The 7,989-nt window shown below is 36.1% G+C and overlaps 1 non-coding gene across 1 annotated transcript; it reads left to right on the forward strand.

Moving 5' to 3' along the window:
* Positions 1–7,191: 7,191 nt before the first annotated feature.
* Positions 7,192–7,298, forward strand: LOC135270265 (U6 spliceosomal RNA). The gene has a single exon (XR_010338432.1). It is a non-coding gene; the product is annotated as a U6 spliceosomal RNA (small nuclear RNA).
* Positions 7,299–7,989: the final 691 nt, after the last annotated feature.

A 7,989-nucleotide genomic window follows, 5' to 3' on the forward strand; every position in this document is an offset into this window, starting at 1 on the left:
AAACTCTGCTCTGGGTGTGTGAGGTTTTGACACAGCTTCGGGTGATATTTTTGGTCTAGGAAATAAGTATAAATTGGTAACAAGAATTTTCTTCTGTTGGTTACCTGCCAAGCAAATCTGGAGGAGGCTCACATCTAGTTCATTAAGCATAGCACTTTGATGAGCACATACCCTGTGTTCAGTCTTCTCCCACTCAAACAGTAATATGGTCTGTGTTTTCCAGAGTGGGATTCATGAACCATTTGCATCAGATCACCTGGGTGCTTGCTGGGAAATGCAGTTTCCTAGGCTTCATCATAATCAAGCAGATTTTCTTGGGGTGGGGCCAAGGAACCTTGTACAAGATCCTTAGTTGTTTATTACACACACTGTTGTTTGATAACTGATATAGATAGCTCTCATCTTCAGGCTTCTAAAAACTACCCTGTCTTGTCACTTTTCTACTGAAAATTTTTACTCTCCTAAATACGTTCCAAACCCCTACTTAGGTTCTCCTTCTCTAGAGGCATGTCTCACATAGTCTTATCTACTTTTAAGGTTATTCTCTCTATGCGCAGAAGACTCTCAAGTCACTATTTCCAACGGTGAGGTTCTATCTTTGCTTCCAATTCATATATGAAAATGCCTGTTGAAACTGCCTATCTGGCACTAGAAAGACAGCATGGCCAAACTGAACTCATTCCTCTTTCCATGCTATCACACAGCCAGACAGAAATCCTGATGTTCTCATCCATTCTTCTGTCTCTCTTTTATTTTCATCACGTACATCATTAAATAAATTACCTGTGTCATCTACTCATAGTCTCCACGACGGCTTATTCTCTTCTTTCCTTTCTAGCCCTGTGCAAAGTCCAGGCCTTCCTCATTTCTCAGCTGTACCATTGTAACAGACCTCTAACGAGTGTTCCTGTCTTTTGTCTTGAACTTCTCAAATCAATCTTCTACATGGTGGCTAAATAGGTTTTTCTAAAAATAAATCTGAGTGAATCACTTATTTCCTTAACACTATGAGAACACTCCTCCTGCGGGACAAAATCTAGGTTTTCTGGCCTGACTCTCCTGCCTGTTTCTAGTCTACCCATACTCAATTTTCATCAGTCCTTACCTTGATCCCACACTTTCAGTACAACCATTTATAGTAACTTTATACCATGCCTTTCCTCCCATTTTCCCTCTGCCTGGAGTACCCTTTCCCAACTATTTTCACTCATAACTCAATTATTACTCAATTATTATTCAATAATTAACTACTTTGAGCTAAATTTTTCTTTTGATTCTCATAAGGATCAAAATGTGATAACCTACATTAGTATGCTTTTTAAGAAGGCTTTTGTCATCACTTTTTCAAGGTTTTCCTTAATCTCTAGTCTGACTTCTTCTTAGCTGATTACCACCAACACTCTGTATGCTTACTTCAGCTAAAACATTTAGCCCAATATATTTAAAAAGTGTGCTTATATTCTCCACTCTCTTTTCATCACTAAATTACCTGATTCACAAAGGCAGAGCATGTGTCTTATTCAGATCTATTTTCAAAGCATATAGTACCATATCCAGTGCATTAAAAGCTGCCCAAGTAATGTTTTTTATTTTTTTAACTCAAGAGATCTGATTCATGGCCGTAGAGAATATCACTGTGAGTGGCTCTTCTAAGCATATTAACTAAGAAACTTTTGATCTGAAACCTTGAACGTCAAGGGGAGAGGCAGGACCATGTTCATGTTTGTATCTCCCTATGGTGCCTGGTCCTGCATACTTTATATGATCAGTGCTCAAAAGCGTTGGTACAAATTTAACGGCTACTATGAGGATTTCAGAAATATTAAAATGATGATGAGCTCTGCTGAGTTTCAGAAATAGAGTACACAAAGTCACTGTTAAAAGCAAAATCATTAGACACTCTAGCTTCATTTAAGCAGCATGATGTTAGAAGGGATATTCATTAAATGTAATGGATTTGTGAGCGTCAGACACAATAAATGTATGAACTTACAAAAAGTGCAAAGGGGAAACAGAGATGGATCCCTGTGGTGAGAAAAGGGAAAATGGCACCTTTGTAGGGCAGACACCCCGAGAATTAAGGGGCTCAATGGGATTTTTTTAACAAGTGTTTACATTTTTTTCAATAAATGTACTTTTGGTACATTTAATTATATCTGAATATGGTCATAAAATAGTATAATACTAATGAAATTCTGCTCAACTTACTGAGTGAATATTCTAGCCCAAGTGTTTTACATAGCTCAATATTAGCTTCTAGGTATACATTTTCTCCCATTTTATGGATGAGGAAGCTGAAGTTCAGAAGCATTTAGTAACTTTCTCAAGGTCATATTGCAATGCGTTTGCACATGATAGTCTGTGTGCTCATTCATTTAACAAGCACCTGCTGAGCAATAACTGTGCCAGACATTGAATCAGGAACTAAACATACAGGGATAAGTAAGACGTTCAAAGAGTTCACAGTATTGTGTGTGATAGAATAATAAAAAAGAACACTTATGATACAATGTAGAGTGTACCCTGAGAGAGTTAGCCTATGAGATCAATGCAGAGGGTCACAGGAACGTGGGAGAGAGGGATCTAATCTAGCTTGAGATTAAAAAAAAAAAAAGACATGTAAAGCATCAGGGAACACTTCCCAAAAAGGCGCAAAAAGTCTGACTATAAGAGGTAAGAGCCATATTTCAGATGGAGAGAATGATACATGCCATTGACTCAGAAGTCTTCCCTGTCCTGTCTTTCTCATCACTGCTATCGCTAGAATGTGTTTGAGAAGGTAATGGCAGATCACCTTGATTTTACACTCTCAAAGTAGACACCTTGAGAGATGTATTCAGTTAGGATGAAAGTATGAGTATGCCATGGGAGAGTGCTTACAATTTGTCCTACAGATGCAAATGGTGTCCTCTAGTGACTGTGCAGGGCACAACCTGTACATCGTAAATGACAGCCCTGCTTCAAGCATTGTGCTTGGTCCTTAACATGTCTAATCTGATTTCTTCTTCATCATGACCCTAAAAATTGTTTTGCTTGCCTTCATTGCATGGATTAGGAGACTAATACCCGAGGAGTTTAAATAACAGTCCAAACATCATACATAAAACAAACAAAAGGGCTATAATCTTAATCAAGATTTCTATGCCTCCAAAGTACTTGATCTATCTGCTAGAAAATTGAGAATAAGGAAAGAAATCAATTTTACCTCTTTGGTGAACTCTTCTGTGGCATCATAGATGGGCACTTCCCCTCAACTTTCCAGTCTAGTTCTCACAAGAAACAAGATAAACTGCTGCTTCCACATTAGTTTCTCTAAGAGTGCCAGCCTGTCTGGGCCCTATTTTCATTCATTTCTATGCTTTTTCCTGATTTGATTCTTTTTGTTTTACTCTAATTTCCTCCCCATTCTAGCTAAAAAAAGATCATTCCTTTTGGCTACATATGCTAGTAGGTTTGTTCTCATTATGATGGTGTCTATTAAAACGTTCCAATATTAATGTAGGTCACAGAAGACTAATAGAAATCCCCCATTAATGTAATATTTCTTAAGTACTCTATGTTATCATATTTATAAGAGCTCAGGCAGAGCTACCAATGGGAACTGTAAGCTCATGGTAATAAAATAAATAGGAGGGATGATGCATATCCGAAGCACAGGTTTCCTTTGAACACCTTTCTATCTCACTTGCAGGACTGTGGGGTTGTTAAGTCTGATTTTATGACCACTATCATGTTGTAAAACTTGTCGGTCTTTGCCGAATCCTCAGACATGAGCTCGCGCCCATCCCTCACTTTTCATGTTACTCGAATTCTAGATGTGGGTTAAAAATCCCAGATGTGGTAAGCTTTCTGCTCTGAGCGTGCTGTGCATTAATTTACTACACACCAAAGTCCATTAATTTTGAACAGTGCTATCAATTATACTGCATGACAGAGAGATAACTATGTTATCACCTTTGAAGAAGTGTCTTTCTTAGGAAACCTACATAGCCTTATCAAGACTCTAATGCTGATGGATAACTCCCTTCTCAAAAAAAATCACAATTTGATTGCATTTTCTTTTATGGGATCTTAAAAATGCAAGCCAAAAGAATACTTCTGAGGGTTGTATCACCTGTCCACATAGACAATTAATGAGCTTATCATTACTCTTCTGATAAAAATAAGAGGATTCCACTTATTCCGGGCCCTTTAAATATACCTACTTTCCAGTCATGAATGTAGAAAGGCAATGTCAGTACCTGTACCTGGCCTTCTGAGTTTCCCAAGATTTATTTATCTACCAGGTGCCACTGAGAAATGACTCTTTTCATTTGAAAAAAAAAAAAAAATCCCGTTTGACTCTGTCTCATCCTCCCATTCTCTGTCTAGCCCAACCATATTGACAAGCTGGTCTTTTCTTCCTAGCCTTCCTTCAGGACAACTTCTGGTTTTTGTTCTTCCCACTCTCCAGTATCAAAGAATAAATCAACCTTTATGTTCAGGCTCAGGCCTCTTAAATAATCTCTCTTAGATCAGCGACAAAGGAAGACTAGAAAATAGCACAACACCCTCCCTGACTTCCCAACTTAGTAAAAATAAAATGGAATCTTTTTCCCAGGCATGCCTTTCAAGCTGCTCACTCATTCGTTCAGGCAATAAGCATATGTAGGGTACCCACTCTATGCCGGGCACTATTCTAGGTTGCTACTGATTAGACAGAAGCATTGTAATTCTCCTGTGTTTAATAAATGAGCAGGAAAATACCAAGGAGCAAATACTTACATGATATGATCGTAGCTAATGAAGTGGTATACAGAAACATAAAACAGAGTGAAGGTAGGGTGATGGAAAAGGAGAAAGGGAGGGCAGGGTTTCTGGGGCTAAGGGAGTCAGGAAGACCTCTTTCAGGAGGTGATGTTGAAACAGAGACACAAACGAATATTTAGGAAAAACTTTTTAAGCCATGTGAATGCCATGTGTTCAGATCTAGGCCTGGAATACATTTGGCACGCTCAAGAGAGAGAATGAGGTCAAAGTGCTAACAAAGGAGTAGGTGACTGAGGGTAGTGTTGGAAAGGGGCTAGATCAAGCAGGCATGAGTGTGATGGGAAACCAGCGGCTGCTTTCAGTTACTCCTAATCTGTCTTCAGTCCTGAGGGCAGATGAAGCAAAAATTCCTTTCACCTCTTTAAAGTGACTGACCACAAGTCTCAATATTTCAGGGAAATAATTCTACTAGCATGTCAGTAAAAATGGATTTTTATGTTTTCTTAGGCTATCTTTAGGCTGAAGCAAATAAAGTTTATGCTTTAGAAAAATAATTTAGTGATATAGTATCAGGGAAATGCAAATTAAAACCGCAACGAGACACCATCTTATCATACCTAGAATGGCCTTTATTAAAAAGTCAAAAAATAATAGATGTTGGTGCAGATGTGGTGAAAAGAGAATACACTGTTGCTGGGAATGTAAATTAGTACATCCTCTCTGGAAAACAGCAGGAAACTAAAAGTACATCTACTATGTTATCCTGCAATCTCACTACTAAGTGTCTACACAAAGGAAAATAATTCATTATGTAAAAAGAATACCAGTATGTGTGTATACATCACAGCACAATTCACAATAGCAAAGATATGGAATCAACCGAAGCGCCCATCAATTGATGAGTGGATAAAGAAAATAAGGTATAGATACCTCATTTAGTATAGTCTAATATCACTAAATATTTGTTTAATTATTGCTCCAACCACACTGCATGCAAGTACATGATGTATACTCCATGTGCCGTATACCATATATATACACACCTAGTACTACTAAATACATAAAAATATACACACCTAGGAGTACTACTAAATACATAAAAATATACACACCTAGGAGTACTACTAAATACATAAAAATATACACACCTAGGAGTACTACTAAATACATAAAAATATACACACCTAGGAGTACTACTAAATACATAAAAATTAATGAAATAATATGTTTTGCCACAACTTGGATGGAAGTGGAGGTCATTATCGTAAGTAAAGTAACTTAAGAATGGAAAAACAAATATCACTTGCTCTCACTTATAAGTGGGAGCTAAGCTATAAGTACACAAAGGCATACAGAGTGCTATAAGGGACACTGAGACCCAGAAGAGGGGAGGGTTGGATGGGGGTGAGGGATGAAAAAATTCCTGTTGGATACAATGCGCACTATTCTAGTGACAGTTACATTAAAAGCCTAGACTTCACCATTGTACGATGCATCCATTGTAACCAAGAGCCACTTGTACCCCTAAAGCTATTAAAATTTAAAACAAACAGACAAAAACATTTTCACAAAAGAATATTAAAGAACATATATGTTTCACAGAAGAGTCTCAGGGCCTTCTTGCGTGATGAAGAACCAACTACAGTACCTAAAACTGCTTTATAAAATAAAATATTCATCACAACATAGAATTCCTTGAATAAAAATTTATTGACTTTAAATAATTTTGGCTAATGTTACAGATACACAATTAAAAAAAAACTCCTTACACTGTTAAAAAACACAATATTCAGTGGATTCGTTGAGAAAATAAAAATGTACTTGCACGCAGGACAGTGAGAACAATAATCTTAAAAAGAAAAACGTTTAGTGATATTAGAATATACTCACAAAATTGTATTTCCCATAAAAAGCAAAGAATAACACAGAGTAGGTGGTCCTATTTATCTTCAAAATTATATATCTATATATTTGCATGTATGTTTATATGTAATATTTATTTTTGATTATATATTTATATATTTCATGAAATATATGTATGAAAAACCTCACAAAATTATGCACTATAATAGTTGAAGTAATTTTCAGATGGTAGAGTTATAGAGGATATTATTCTACTTTTTATTATTTTAAATTTTACTATATTTTCTAAATTTCTCACAACATACCTTTTTTATTATAAAAGTCACAATAAACTGACTTTCATTACTAAAAATCTACAAAACTGAAGGTCTTTCTAAAATTACTCTAATTTGTGCATCTTTATGAAAACGTGGAGGAAGATGCTTTGTTTAGAACTGTTAATCAGTTATGTTTGCATTATATTACTATTGCTAATTAACAGTATAATGTTAGATATATTGCTTAACTTCTCTGGGTTAGTTTTACCATCTAGTAATGCAGAAACGTAAAGCCTATATCTTAGACTCACTATGAGAAATAGTGCTCCCTTTGGTAGCACATATACTAAAATTGGAACGATACAGAGAAGATTGGCACAGCCCCCGCACAAGGATGACATGCAAATTCACGAAGCATTAAAAAAATTAAATTAAAAAAGAAAGAATTTTTATGATAAGTGAAAGGATTGAAAGCAAGAAACTTGCAGAATTTTTATGATAAGTAAAAGGACTGAAAGCAAGAAACTCGCAGAAATATCTTTGTTATACTATCTTAGAGGGCAGGGATTATACAAGTATTTATAAAACATCCAGCAGATTTTTAATGGAGTAGCTTCAGCTAAATCAGAAAAGGTTTTGATTGCAAACTCTAAAGCAGTCTCTATCAATATATAATCAGAGAATAATACAATTACTATTTTGAAACTGATCTTGAAGCAACTCTTCAATCATCAGTTCCAGTCTTCCTTTTCCATCCGTGAATGTCCAACTTATCCCTGCACACTGTTAACAATGGGACTCTCATTCATTTGGCAGTATTAGGGTAGAACTCACTATTAGTATTTTTTTTCCTCTGTTAAGCCAAAATCCATTTATGTTCCTTTCATTCTACACCCTGCTTCTTTCTTCAGGATCTAGATAAAATAGGCCTAATACAACAGTCACAGGATAGCCTTTTCAGTTTCTAATAACAGCTATCATTTCCCCTCTCCACTAATCCAGATTATTATTCACTTTTTCCCCAGGTAATCCTTGGGAAATAAGGTTACAAGGTCCCTCACTTTCCCCTGGTGCACACACTATATATAAAAAATTAAGGAATCTAAATCTGAATACAATT

Source organism: Aotus nancymaae, unplaced genomic scaffold (genome assembly GCF_030222135.1).
Source record: "Aotus nancymaae isolate 86718 unplaced genomic scaffold, 86718_ANA_hifiasm-v0.15.2.pri h1tg000059l, whole genome shotgun sequence".
Taxonomy (NCBI): domain Eukaryota; kingdom Metazoa; phylum Chordata; class Mammalia; order Primates; family Aotidae; genus Aotus; species Aotus nancymaae.